The sequence below is a fragment of the Colletes latitarsis genome, chromosome 9 (assembly GCF_051014445.1).
Source record: "Colletes latitarsis isolate SP2378_abdomen chromosome 9, iyColLati1, whole genome shotgun sequence".
NCBI classification, from domain to species: domain Eukaryota; kingdom Metazoa; phylum Arthropoda; class Insecta; order Hymenoptera; family Colletidae; genus Colletes; species Colletes latitarsis.
This window is the reverse complement of record NC_135142.1, coordinates 10,984,056-10,999,693: the sequence shown is the minus strand read 5'-3', so window position 1 is coordinate 10,999,693 and position 15,638 is coordinate 10,984,056.

The window sequence follows — 15,638 nt, the reverse complement described above, 5'->3', positions numbered from 1 at the left end:
GTTTCGATCAATATTTCAGAGGATAACACCGGTTAGGTCTGGGTTAGGTCTGGGATTTGCGCGCATCTGGCTTATACTTTCGCCTGTTTCGCAAACTTGTTGGCCAGATCCTGGGTTTTTTCCGTGTTTGAATCACGTAGTAATGTGGTAACACACTGAAGCAGTCAATAAAACCTGGTTTCGATCAATATTTTAGAGGATAACACCGGTTAGGTCTGGGTTAGGTCTGGGATTTGCGCGCATCTGGCTTATACTTTCGCCTTCTTCGCATACTTGTTGGTCAGATCCTGGGTTTTTTCCGTGTTTGATCACGTAGTAATGTGGTAACACACTGAAGCAGTAAATTAAACCTGGTTTCAATCAATATTTCAGAGGATAACAGCGGTTAGGTCTGGGTTAGCTCTGGGAAATGCGCGCATCTGGCTTATACTTTCGCCTTCTTCGCATACTTGTTGGTCAGATCCTGGGTTTTTTCCGTGTTTGATCACGTAGTAATGTGGTAACACACTGAAGCAGTCAATAAAACCTGGTTTCGATCAATATTTTAGAGGATAACACCGGTTAGGCCTGGGTTAGGTGTGGGATTTGCGCGCATCTGGCTTATACTTTCGCCTTTTTCGCAAACTTGTTGGCCAGATCCTGGGTTTTTTTCGGGTTTGAATAACGCAGTAATGTGGTACCACACTGATGCAGGCAACTAAACCTGGTTTCGATCAATATTTTAGAGGATAACGCCGGTTAGGTCTGGGTTAGGTCTGGGATATGCACGCATCTGGCTTATACTTACTCCTTTTTCGCAAACTTGTTGGCTAGATCCTGGGTTTTTTCGGGTTCGAATCACGTAGTAATGTGGTAACACACTGAAGGAGTCAATTAAACCTGGTTTCGATCAATATTTTAGAGGATAACACCGGTTAGGTCTGGGTTAGGTCTGGGATTTGCGCGCATCTGGCTTGTACTTTCGCCTTTTTCGCAAACTTGTTGGCCAGATCCTGGGTATTTTTCGTGTTTGAATCACGTAGTAATGTGGTAACACACTGAAGCAGTCAATTAAACCTCGTTTCGCTCAGTATTTTAGAGGATAACACCGGTTAGGTCTGGGTTAGGTCTGGGATATGCGCGCATCTGACTTATACTTTCGCCTTTTTCGCAAACTTGTTGGCCAGATCCTGGGTTTTTTCCGTGTTTGAATCACGTAGTAATGTGGTACCACACTGAGGCAGTCAATTAAACCTGGTTTCGATCAATATTTCACAGGATAACACCGGTTAGGTCTGGGTTAGGTCCGGGATATGCCCGCATCTGGCTCATGATTTAGCCTTCTTCGCATACTTGTTGGCAAGATCCTGGGTTTTTTTCGTGTTTGAATCACGTAGTAATGTGGTAACCCACTGAAGCAGTCAACTAAACCTGGTTTCGATCAATATTTTAGAGGACAACACCGGTTAGGTCTGGGTTAGGTCGGGGTTATGCCCGCATCTGGCTCATGAGTTTGCTTTCTTCGCATACTTGTTGGCCAGATCCTGGGTTTTTTTCGTGTTTGAATCACGTAGTTATGTGGTAACATACTGAAGCAGTCAATTAAACCTGGTTTCGATCAATAGAGGATAACACCGGTTAGGTCTGGGTTAGGTCTGGGATATGCACGCATCTGGCTTATACTTACTCCTTTTTCGCAAACTTGTTGGCTAGATCCTGGGTTTTTTCGGGTTCGAATCACGTAGTAATGTGGTAACACACTGAAGGAGTCAATTAAACCTGGATTCGGACAGTATTTTAGAGGATAACACCGGTTAGGTCTGGGTTAGGTCTGGGTTATGCCCGCATCTGGCTCATGATTTTGCCTTCTTCGCATACTTGTTGGCCAGATCCTGGGGTTTTTTCGTGTTTGAATCACGTAGTAATGTGGTGACACACTGAAGCAGTCAATAAAACCTGGTTTCGATCCATATTTTAGAGGATAACACCGGTTAGGTCTGGGTTAGGTCCGGGATATGCCCGCATCTGGCTCATGATTTTGCCTTCTTCGCATACTTGTTGGCCAGATCCTGGGTTTTTTTCGTGTTTGAATCACGTAGTAATGTGGTAACACACTGAAAGAGTCAATTAAACCTGGTTTCGATCAATGTTTTAGAGGATAACACCGGTTAGGTCTGGGTTAGGTCTGAGTTATGCCCGCATCTGGCTCATGATTTTGCCTTCTTCGCATACTTGTTGGCCAGATCCTGGGTTTTTTTCGTGTTTGAATCACGTAGTAATGTGGTAATACACTGAAGCAGTCAATAAAACCTGGTTTCGATCAATATTTTAGCGGATAACACCGGTTAAGTCTGGGTTAGGTCTGGGTTATGCCCGCATCTGGCTCATGATTTTGCCTTCTTCGCATACTTGTTGGCCAGATCCTGGGTTTTTTCCGTCTTTGAATCACGTAGTAATGTGGTAACACACTGAAGCAGTCAATTAAACCTGGTTTCGATCAATATTTTAGCGGATAACAGTGGTTAAGTCTGGGTTAGGTCTGGGTTATGCCCGCATCTGGCTCATGATTTTGCCTTCTTCGCATACTTGTTGGCCAGATCCTGGGGTTTTTTCGTGTTTGAATCACGTAGTAATGTGGTAACACACTGAAGCAGTCAATTAAACCTGGTTTCGATCAATATTTTAGAGGATAACACCGGTTAGGTCTGGGATAGGTCCGGGATATGCCCGCATCTGGCTCATGATTTTGCCTTCTTCGCATACTTGTTGGCCAGATCCTGGGTTTTTTTCGTGTTTGAATCACGTAGTAATGTGGTAACACACTGAAGCAGTCAATTAAACCTGGTTTCGATCAATATTTTAGAGGATAACACCGGTTAGGTCTGGGATAGGTCTGGGATATACGCGCATCTGGCTTATGCTTTCGCCTTTTTCGCAAACTTGTTGGCCAGATCCTGGGTTTTTTCCGTGTTTGAATCACGTAGTAATGTTGTACCACACTGAGGCAGTCAATTAAACTTGGATTCGGACAGTATTTTAGAGGATAACACCGGTTAGGTCTGGGTTAGGTCTGGGTTATGCCCGCATCTGGCTCATGATTTTGCCTTCTTCGCATACTTGTTGGCCAGATCCTGGGTTTTTTTCGTGTTTGAATCACGTAGTAATGTGGTAACACACTGAAGCAGTCAATTAAACCTGGTTTCGATCAATATTTTAGAGGATAACACCGGTTAGGTCTGGGTTAGGTCTGGGTTATGCCCGCATCTGGCTCATGATTTTGCCTTCTTCGCATACTTGTTGGCCAGATCCTGGGGTTTTTTCGTGTTTGAATCACGTAGTAATGTGGTAACACACTGAAGCAGTCAATAGAACCTGGTTTCGATCCATATTTTAGAGGATAACACCGGTTAGGTCTGGGTTAGGTCCGGGATATGCCCGCATCTGGCTCATGATTTTGCCTTCTTCGCATACTTGTTGGCCAGATCCTGGGTTTTTTTCGTGTTTGAATCACGTAGTAATGTGGTAACACACTGAAGCAGTCAATTAAACCTGGTTTCGATCAATATTTTAGAGGATAACACCGGTTAGGTCTGGGATAGGTCCGGGATATACGCGCGTCTGGCTTATGCTTTCGCCTTTTTCGCAAACTTGTTGGCCAGATCCTGGGTTTTTTCCGTGTTTGAATCACGTAGTAATGTTGTACCACACTGAGGCAGTCAATTAAACTTGGATTCGGACAGTATTTTAGAGGATAACACCGGTTAGGTCTGGGTTAGGTCTGGGTTATGCCCGCATCTGGCTCATGATTTTGCCTTCTTCGCAAACTTGTTGGCCAGATCCTGGGTTTTTTCCGTGTTTGAATCACGTAGTAATGTTGTACCACACTGAGGCAGTCAATTAAACCTGGATTCGGACAGTATTTTAGAGGATAACACCGGTTAGGTCTGGGTTAGGTCTGGGTTATGCCCGCATCTGGCTCATGATTTTGCCTTCTTCGCATACTTGTTGGCCAGATCCTGGGGTTTTTTCGTGTTTGAATCACGTAGTAATGTGGTAACACACTGAAGCAGTCAATAGAACCTGGTTTCGATCCATATTTTAGAGGATAACACCGGTTAGGTCTGGGTTAGGTCCGGGATATGCCCGCATCTGGCTCATGATTTTGCCTTCTTCGCATACTTGTTGGCCAGATCCTGGGTTTTTTTCGTGTTTGAATCACGTAGTAATGTGGTAACACACTGAAGCAGTCAATTAAACCTGGTTTCGATCAATATTTTAGAGGATAACACCGGTTAGGTCTGGGATAGGTCCGGGATATGCCCGCATCTGGCTCATGATTTTGCCTTCTTCGCATACTTGATGGCCAGATCCTGGGTTTTTTTCGTGTTTGAATCACGTAGTAATGTGGTAACACACTGAAGCAGTCAATTAAACCTGGTTTCGATCAATATTTCAGAGGATAACACCGGTTAGGTCTGGGTTAGGTCTGGGAAATGCGCGCATCTGGCTTATTCTTTCGCCTTCTTCGCATACTTCTTGGCCAGATCCTGGGTTTTTTTCGTGTTTGAATCACGTAGGAATGTGGTAACACACTGAAGCAGTCAATTAAACCTGGTTTCGATCAATATTTTAGAGGATAACACCGGTTAGGTCTGGGATAGGTCCGGGATATGCCCGCATCTGGCTCATGATTTTGCCTTCTTCGCATACTTGTTGGCCAGATCCTGGGTTTTTTTCGTGTTTGAATCACGTAGTAATGTGGTAACACACTGAAGCAGTCGATTAAACCTGGTTTCGACGAATATTTTAGAGGATAACACCGGTTAGGTCTGGGTTAGGTCTGGGTTATGCCCGCATCTGGCTCATGATTTTGCCTTCTTCGCATACGTGTTGGCCACGTGTTGACGATAAAACTGTAAGATATAGGATGAATTAAGTTCCATGTCCCTAAGATTTTCCAAATCATAGATTTAAAAATGATTTAGATATTTAGATGATTTTAGTGTGGGTATTTATACAAGTATGTAAATCTCTATTTATGCATAACATGTTACCCCTAAATGGGCAAGTTAATGAATTATATAGATGTTAATTGTATAATATTTACCCTTTGTTCCTCATAAAAATTCATAACTGAATTGCTATCATTCTAAAAAAATCCATCCCAAAATATATTGTCAAAACTAGTAATAAATTATTTGAACAAGGTGATAACAGATTTGAAATATTTAATAAAATTTAAATACCAGAGATTGATAGTATTAATAAAAGATAATATTAATACTATTTTGACACTGTTATTTGATTTTAATATTAATTATAGATACTTTGATTATTGATTTATTAAAACATAAAGTTAATGAAGTCCCAGTAGATTATAAATATTTTAAAGAGCATGAATTAGCATAGAATTTCATAAAAAATTTGATGAGTGATAGAAGTAACTTGAATAATCTGAATTTTGTAGCTTTTACTATATCTTTGGATATGGAATCACAGATTCATTTTATTAATAAAAATAGAGATAGTACTGATGATTTACTCAGGCTAGTTAAAGTAAGTGGGCCAAGTGGGAAGAATATTAAGATAGATGGATAGATATTGGTAAAAGTATTCTTCTTGTCCTTATATAGGAAATCTTTAATATTACAAATAAACTCTTTCTGTAAAATCTTGAACTTATCATTATAATTTATAGAATTAAAGTCAACGCATCTAATAATGAAAGTGAACTGAAGTATTTTATAGACTTGTCAAGAACGTTTTTTGGTATATTCCTAGCAAACGACCCGTTCAACGATCGGGATGAGTTATACGTAATTCGATTCGTCTAATTCAGTATATTATTTCATTAGTATATGCATTTCATTATCTGCGGAAATTCGGTATTTTTACAAAGTAACTAAGTATTTTAAATATATTCTGACAGGTTCACAGGTGGAAACAAGTGACTGTCGTTACCTGTGTTCAAAATGCCAGCTAGTCAAATGCTAATTTGTTAACAATAACATTTATTGAATGAAATTTCTGCTATTTCTGCAAATATCTCATTGAATAAATCACCATCTTTCTATTATATATACATTTACTAAATACATAATGGCTCAGGTATCCAATGAAGTTACTCTTATTGAAAATATAAAATATTGATAGTATTATATGTTAGAAAAAAGTGGTTTCTTCAATTTAATTCATGTAAGCATCAGTAATGAGATCTTGAAAATTGACGCTGTGATTAATTTTCAAATGGCCTCTGTGCCATTATTTCTACAACAAAATGTTGATTCATCAGTCTCTATCTACTCTACCCTTCCACAATTGCTGCGCAGTATTTTTATTTAATGTTAGTTATATAATATCACGACATTGCTCATAATTATATGTTAGCATATATGGTAATTTTAAAACAATATCTGTAACTGAGTTTGTTTTTAGAAAACCACGTTCTTTGCTTTTCAAATATCTTTATATAATGCAATGGCTTTTAAAAAATAAGGGTATAAACATCTCACCGTAAACCGTAAATAGTTTACATTTTAAAGATCCAGAAACAGGCGCTCATACGAATAAAACAGAAACTACGTGGAAGCATAGTAAACACTTTTTGCCTGAATATTGTCGGTTAGTATTTGCAGTTCCACACGTTTTTTAATATGTTTTTCTAACATATAATACAAAATAATAAATATTATATTTTCTATTTTCAGCAAAAAAGATAATTTCATTGGGTACTTAAGCCATTACGTGTTTTATAAACCTTCCAAGCAAGGAAAGGATGATTTATTTAATCAGTTCTTAAAAGAAATTTCAGAAATTTCATTTGATGATGATCGATTCTGTAAAAAATCAAAATATACCAGACTTAGATGATAATGAAATTTAATAATAAAAACAAGTTAAACCAACGTACTGCGTACAATAGTAATTTACTATATATTGTAAACACTGTCAGCGACGGGGAGACATTTTTTACTGTTGCTGCATGTACTGTCTACATACCTGGTTTTAATACTGTCCACCTGACCGACTCGTGGAAGTTCTATGCCTAAAAAAATGATTTTTATGCATCATACAAATTCTTCTACAAATTCCCATTTGACAATGTAGAATAGATCCAATTAGATAAATTATTTATAATTTTTAAAATGAACATAGCAACGATGGTCACTAGTTTCTATCTGTGAACCTGTCAAAGAATCTACTTGACCTTACTTTTTTACTGTAACTTTTTATAATAACTGTTAAAATACTGTTTATATTATTTATTATAATGAATCTTGTTACAAAACAAACACACTTATTTTCCATTGTGAAAAGAAAACTTAAAAACTAAAAGAACATTTCTCGACGTGTGCTTCTTTCACACACACACACACACACGCGCGCGCACACGCTCCTAAACACTAAAGAAACTAACGAATTTTAAGTCATATTTCTAACAATAGCAGTAACAGTTTATAAAAAAATAACGAATTTCCACAGATGCATAGAAATGCATATCAATAATGTACTGAATTAGGCGAATCGAATAATGTATAACTCACCCCGATCCGTGAACGGGCCTAGCGTTTGCTAGGAATATAATGTTCCATAACTTTTCAACAAAGTCTAAAATTTTTCCCAAGGGTTTTTGAATACCTATACACTGTATAGATATCCTGTTTCCTTCAACCGAACGACATGTGTCCCTAAAAAATATATTTATAAAGTAAGTCGGTCAAGTAGGAAGAATATTCAGATATTTAAGAATATGAATATATTGGTAAAAATATCCATTCCTCTTACCTTTATGTCCTGTGTATTGGATAATATAGATTTACATACTTTTACCGCTGAATTCGAAATTCTGAACTAAACATAGGTACAGGACTCGTAAAAACCGTTTTTTATTCTTTTTATAGTTTTATCTGTTTTCCAAAAAACAACCAATTAAATTAAGTTGCAAGAATGCAAAAGCGATAAAACTTACAGAGGCTTTAATAGAAAATTATAAAACAAAATGTTTACTTAAGACTTTACCTTTTGTAAAAACCGGCGATATTGACTGTGTGTGTGTAAATCGTCGTACGTTCGTGCCCGGTGCAGTAAAGCACGTGCATCGATCTAGGTTACGTACGTTCCTCACGTGCCACTTTCTCAATCTATACTTTTACATAAAAATTACTTAGAAAATCACTCCTACTCCTCATTTGGACAGAATTTTTACTTTCATGATTTTAGCGAAAAGTCGTTTTCCTGCTCGGGGAACACATATGTACAGGGTGTTCGGCCACCCCTGGGAAAAATTTTAATGGGGGATTCTAGATGCCAAAATACGAAAATACAGACGAAAATCAAGAATACCAATTTGTTGATAGAGGCTACGTTGAAAAGTTATTAACAATTAAACTCAAAAATTTCAAATCGTTCTGGAAAAATTGTTATCGGTTGCGGGGGTCAATTGCAATCATTTTTGGTGAATACACATACCTCCGAAATCTTACCCACTTTCGAGATAAAAATTCGAGAATGTGTGAAATTTTTTCGATGGAAAAGAAAAATTTCAAATCGTTTTGGAAAAATTGTTATCGGTTGCGGGGGTTACTTACAACCATTTTGGGTGAATCGTCATACCCCCCTAATCATGCGCATTTTCGAGAAAGAAATTCAGTACGGGCGGAACTTTAAACGTTAATAACTTTTTAATAAAGCCTCCATTAACAAATTGGTATTCTTGATTTTCGTCTTACTTTGGTCTCTAGAATCCCCTGGGAGAAATTGTAATGGGAGATTCTAGAGGTTAAAGTAGGATGAAAATCAAGAATACCAATTTGTTGATGGAGTAATACGATACTAAACAAGTTATTGACGTTTAAAGTTCCGCTCTTACTTTCGAATTTTTTTCTCGAAAATGCGCAGGATTTCGTATGTGGTATGTCTATTCACCGAAAATAATTGTAATTGACCCCCGAAACCGAAAGTAATTTTTTCAGAACGATTTGAAATTTTCTTTTTCTTTCGTCGAAAAATTTAGGCACTGTCTGTCGATTTTTCTTAAAAATTCCTTTCTGATTTTTATTCAGTTTGTAAAATAGTTGTTTAATAATACTCTTTGTGTAGGTACCCATGAGCTCTACTCGCGAAAAAAAACGTTTCATTGGAATATATTCACTATTCACTATATCAGTAGGAGTTGCGGGGGCTGTTTGAAAATTTGACCAGTTATATGGGATTTTTCTCACTTTACGGGGTCAAGGAACAACTTTTCCAACATCTCTACATATTCTCCATTAAAATATGCGTTGTGTTGCTGTTTGAAACATTAAAATCGTTCAATCCGGCTGTCGACCAAAAAAAAAAAATGCTTGTAACTGACCCCTGCAACGAAAACTAATTCTTCCAAGACGATTCGAAATTCTTTTTTACTTGAATTTTTTTTGTCGAAACTGAGTAGGATTTCGGGGGTACGATTCTAACTGACCTCCGCGACCAAAAATAATTTTTTCAGAACGATTTGAAATTTTTTTATTTAATGTTATTAATAACTACTTTTTAACGAAACCTCAGTCGAAAAATTGATATTCTTAATTTTCGTCTTATTTTGGCTTCTAGAATCTCCCATTAAAATTTTTCCCAGGGGTGGCCAAACACCCTGTATATATTAAATCAATATTAATGAAATTACACCTTGACCGAATTCATTTCAATCCCCCCACACTAATACATATATTGTGTGTAGCCCATAAATGGTTGAGAATGGAGTCACCTTTCCTATACTGGTATTATTAGATGGTCGCAGGTCCTGCATAAATTTCAATTTACATAATTTTTGTTTTGAGTAAACTCATTTTACTTTTTTGTATATTATTACCTAATGCAACTCATATTTTCCAGCCATGCGATGTAGGAATATTTAGACGATTAAAAGTTGCATGGCGAAGGGTAGTGCAGGAACATAGACAAAGTACGTAGGTAGACTAAACCCATTACGAAGGTGAATTTCGCACCAATATATCATACCATATATAAATTCCATGAAGAAGGAAATGCTTTTAAAGCTTGTGGTGGCCTATGACCGTTTAACTCAAATACAATTTACTAGACAAAACGTATTTCAGAAAGAAGAAAATAAATTAGAATTCATGTCGCCAGATGAAACTGACATCAATGACAGCAATATAGGTAGTTTTACATAGCATTCAAGAGCATATTCCAGATGATCTGAGAGGGGAACAATTTTCTTTTCTATATAGAAAATATTAAAATACAATCGGGACACAACTAAGACACAACACAAGACACAACTCGCAGAGAGAAAGCACTGCTGATGTTCAACGCAGTGCAGTTCATAGTAACAGTAAAACCAATACCAGTGTAGAAGACTAATTTAACAACGTTTCGCTAGAAGAAACTAATATATGATATACTGATCATTAATTAACTTTAATATTTCATGACAATGATGCTTTTACTTTTTTCTAATGGGAATTGTTTTGTTTCCGATGGTACTGAAATCAAACTACATTAATTCTACAACGTTACTTTACTTATTTTCTCGTAAAGACAAAGATTCTTCAGAATCTATTCTGGATAAACATTATCAACATTATCAAAAGATTGAAAAAACAACAAAGAAAAGAAAAGAAAAGAAAAGAAAAGAAAAGAAATATAGAAAGAGTGTGTGCAATCAAAGTTACATCAAAGACATGAAAATAGGCTCAGCTTGAAAAAATAGAAGCAATTGATAACCAGGAAAAAGAAAAACAAAGAATGAAAGAAGAACGATTAGAAAAGAAAAAAACAAGCCGAGAAATTAAAAGAAGAAAAGCTATTGAAAAAAGAAAGAAAAACAGAAAAATGAAAAGGAAAAGGAGAAAGAAAAGCAAGACGAAGAGAAGGAGAAATGTAAAACTCAAACTAAAAATAAAAATAAAGTTAAGAACGTGAAAAGAAAATAATAAATAATATTATTGTGTTGTTTTTACAGGGTGAATGTAGTAACTGAACCAGGTGGTTATGACTATGCAACATTTTTATTAGCATCTTTTTCAAACTCCACTTGGAACAACACTGTACGTATGTATGTATGGGATTATCAGGAACCGTGTTTGTTCGTTAATCGGCACACTCGTATTTATTTCGTTAAACACAGTCACACCTACTACGTACTTTTCTTCAATCTTTCTCTCTTCCGTGCTGTCTTTTCTCGCTTTCTGGGTTATTCACCCATCAGCTGTTCGGCCGTACGCTCGCCGCGTGTTGACGGCTTTTTCGGCGGTAACCGTCTTCGCTCGTGCAAGCTCGTGGACAGCGAACGATTCGCTGTTCGGCCAAAAATTCGTGCGCGATTTAATAATTTTCAACTGCACGGTTCCCTACATACAGGGTGTTCGGCCATCCATGGGAAAAATTTTAATGGGGGATTCTAGAGGTCAAAATAAGACGAAAATCAAGAATACCAATTTGTTGATGGAGGCACTGTTAAAAAGTTATTAATGTTTAAAGTTCCGCTCGTACTGAATTTTTTTCTCGAAAATGCGCAAGATTACGGGGGTATGTCTATACATAAAAAATGATTGTCACCGACCCTCGCAACTGAAAATAATTTTTCACAGAACGATTTGAAATCTTTCTTTTTCATCGAAAAATAAAGGCACCCGATTAGATTTTCGGTAAGGAATTTTTTTCTCGAAAGTGCGTAGGATTTCGGGGGCATGTGTGATGACCAAAAATGATTGTAATTGACCCCTGTAACCGAAAATAATTTTTTTAGAACGATTTGAAAAATTTGCTTTTCGCCGAAAAATATCAACACATACTCGAATTTTTTTCTCGAAACTGAGTAGGATTCCGAATATATGTCTATTCACTAAAAATGCTTGTAATTGACCTCCGCAGCCGAAAATAATTTTTCTGGAACGATTTGAAATTTTTGAATCAAATAGTTAATAACTTTTTAACGAAGCCTCCATCAACAAATTGATATTCTTGATTTTCGTCTTAGTTTGGCCTCTAGAATATCCTATTAAAATGTTTCTCAGGGCTGGCCGAACACCCTCTATACTACTATGTTTACTAGATCCTGGGTTTTTTTCGGGTTTGAATCACGTAGTAATGTGGTACCACACAGAAACAGTCCACTAAAACCTGGATTCGGACAGTATTTTGGAGCATAACACTGGTTAGGCTTGGGTTTCGTCTGGGTTATGTCCGCACCTGGCTCATGACTTTGCCTTCTTCGCATACTTGTTGGCCAGATCCTGGGTTTTTTTCGTGTTTCAATCACGTAGTAATGTGGTAACAAACTGAAGCAGTCAATAAAACCTGGTTTCGATCAATATTTTAGAGGATAACACCGGTTAGGTTTGGGTTAGGTCCGGGATATGCCCGCATCTGGCTCATGATTTTGCCTTCTTCGCATACTTGTTGGCCAGATCCTGGGTTTTGTTCGTGTTTGAATCACGTAGTAATGTGGTAACACACTGAAGCTGTCAATTAAACCTGGTTTCGACGAATATTTTAGAGGATAACACCGGTTAGGTCTGGGTTAGGTCTGGGTTATGCCCGCATCTGGCTCATGATTTTGCCTTTTTCGCAAACTTGTTGGCCAGATCCTGGGTTTTTTCCGTGTTTGAATCACGTAGTAATGTGGTAACACACTGAAGCAGTCAATTAAACCTGGTTTCGATCAATATTTCAGAGGATAACACCGGTTAGGTCTGGGTTAGGTCTGGGATTTGCGCGCATCTGGCTTATACTTTCGCCTGTTTCGCAAACTTGTTGGCCAGATCCTGGGTTTTTTCCGTGTTTGAATCACGTAGTAATGTGGTAACACACTGAAGCAGTCAATAAAACCTGGTTTCGATCAATATTTTAGAGGATAACACCGGTTAGGTCTGGGTTAGGTCTGGGATTTGCGCGCATCTGGCTTATACTTTCGCCTTCTTCGCATACTTGTTGGTCAGATCCTGGGTTTTTTCCGTGTTTGATCACGTAGTAATGTGGTAACACACTGAAGCAGTAAATTAAACCTGGTTTCAATCAATATTTCAGAGGATAACAGCGGTTAGGTCTGGGTTAGCTCTGGGAAATGCGCGCATCTGGCTTATACTTTCGCCTTCTTCGCATACTTGTTGGTCAGATCCTGGGTTTTTTCCGTGTTTGATCACGTAGTAATGTGGTAACACACTGAAGCAGTCAATAAAACCTGGTTTCGATCAATATTTTAGAGGATAACACCGGTTAGGCCTGGGTTAGGTGTGGGATTTGCGCGCATCTGGCTTATACTTTCGCCTTTTTCGCAAACTTGTTGGCCAGATCCTGGGTTTTTTTCGGGTTTGAATAACGCAGTAATGTGGTACCACACTGATGCAGGCAACTAAACCTGGTTTCGATCATTATTTCAGAGGATAACACCGGTTAGGTCTGGGTTAGGTCTGGGTTATGCCCGCATCTGGCTCATGATTTTGCCTTCTTCGCATACTTGTTGGCCAGATCCTGGGTTTTTTCGTGTTTGAATCACGTAGTAATGTGGTAACACACTGAAGCAGTCAATTAAACCTGGTTTCGACGAATATTTTAGAGGATAACACCGGTTAGGTCTGGGTTAGGTCTGGGTTATGCCCGCATCTGGCTCATGATTTTGCCTTTTTCGCAAACTTGTTGGCCAGATCCTGGGTTTTTTCCGTGTTTGAATCACGTAGTAATGTGGTAACACACTGAAGCAGTCAATTAAACCTGGTTTCGATCAATATTTCAGAGGATAACACCGGTTAGGTCTGGGTTAGGTCTGGGATTTGCGCGCATCTGGCTTATACTTTCGCCTGTTTCGCAAACTTGTTGGCCAGATCCTGGGTTTTTTCCGTGTTTGAATCACGTAGTAATGTGGTAACACACTGAAGCAGTCAATAAAACCTGGTTTCGATCAATATTTTAGAGGATAACACCGGTTAGGTCTGGGTTAGGTCTGGGATTTGCGCGCATCTGGCTTATACTTTCGCCTTCTTCGCATACTTGTTGGTCAGATCCTGGGTTTTTTCCGTGTTTGATCACGTAGTAATGTGGTAACACACTGAAGCAGTAAATTAAACCTGGTTTCAATCAATATTTCAGAGGATAACAGCGGTTAGGTCTGGGTTAGCTCTGGGAAATGCGCGCATCTGGCTTATACTTTCGCCTTCTTCGCATACTTGTTGGTCAGATCCTGGGTTTTTTCCGTGTTTGATCACGTAGTAATGTGGTAACACACTGAAGCAGTCAATAAAACCTGGTTTCGATCAATATTTTAGAGGATAACACCGGTTAGGCCTGGGTTAGGTGTGGGATTTGCGCGCATCTGGCTTATACTTTCGCCTTTTTCGCAAACTTGTTGGCCAGATCCTGGGTTTTTTTCGGGTTTGAATAACGCAGTAATGTGGTACCACACTGATGCAGGCAACTAAACCTGGTTTCGATCAATATTTTAGAGGATAACGCCGGTTAGGTCTGGGTTAGGTCTGGGAAATGCGCGAATCTGGCTTATACTTTCGCCACCTTCGCATACTTGTTTACAGATCCTGGGTTTTTTTCGTGTTTGAATCACGTAGGAATGTGGTAACACACTGAAGCAGTCAATTAAACCTGGTTTCGATCAATATTTTAGAGGATAACACCGGTTAGGTCTGGGTTAGGTGCGGGATATGCCCGCATCTGCCTCATGATTATGCCTTCTTCGCATACTTGTTGGCCAGATCCTGGGTTCTTTCGTGTTTACATCACGTAGTAATGTGGTAACACACTGAAGCAGTCATTAAAACCTGGTTTCGATCAATATTTTAGAGGATAACACCGGTTAGGTCTGGGTTAAGTCTGGGTTATGCCCGCATCTGGCTCATGATTTTGCCTTCATCGCATACTTGTTGGCCAAATCCTGGGTTTTTTCCGTGTTTGAATCACGTAGTAATGTGGTAACACACTGAAGCAGTCAATTAAACCTGGTTTCGATCAATATTTCAGAGGATAACACCGGTTAGGTCTGGGTTAGGTCTGGGATATGCGCGCATCTGGCTTATACTTTCACCTTTTTCGCAAACTTGTTGGCCAGATCCTGGGTTTTTTCCGTGTTTGATCACGTAGTAATGTGGTAACACACTGAAGCAGTCAATAAAACCCGGTTTCGATCAATATTTTAGAGGATAACACCGGTTAGGTCTGGGTTAGGTCTGGGATTTGCGCGCATCTGGCTTATACTTTCGCCTTTTTCGCAAACTTGTTGGCCAGATCCTGGGTATTTTCCGTGTTTGAATCACGTAGTAATGTGGTAAGACACTGAAGCAGTCAATTAAACCTGGTTTCGATCAATATTTTAGAGGATAACACCGGTTAGGTCTGGGTTAGGTCTGGGATTTGCGCGCATCTGGCTTATACTTTCGCCTTTTCCGCAAACTTGTTTGCCAGATCCTGGGTTTTTTTCGTGTTTGAATCACGTAGTAATGTGGTAACACACTGAAGCAGTCAATTAAACCTGGTTTCGATCAATATTTTAGAGGATAACACCGGTTAGGTCTGGGTTAGGTCTGGGAAATGCGCGCATCTGGCTTATACTTTCACCTTTTTCGCAAACTTGTTGGCCAGATCCTGGGTATTTTCCGTGTTTGAATCACGTAGTAATGTGGTAACACACTGAAGCAGTAAATTAAACC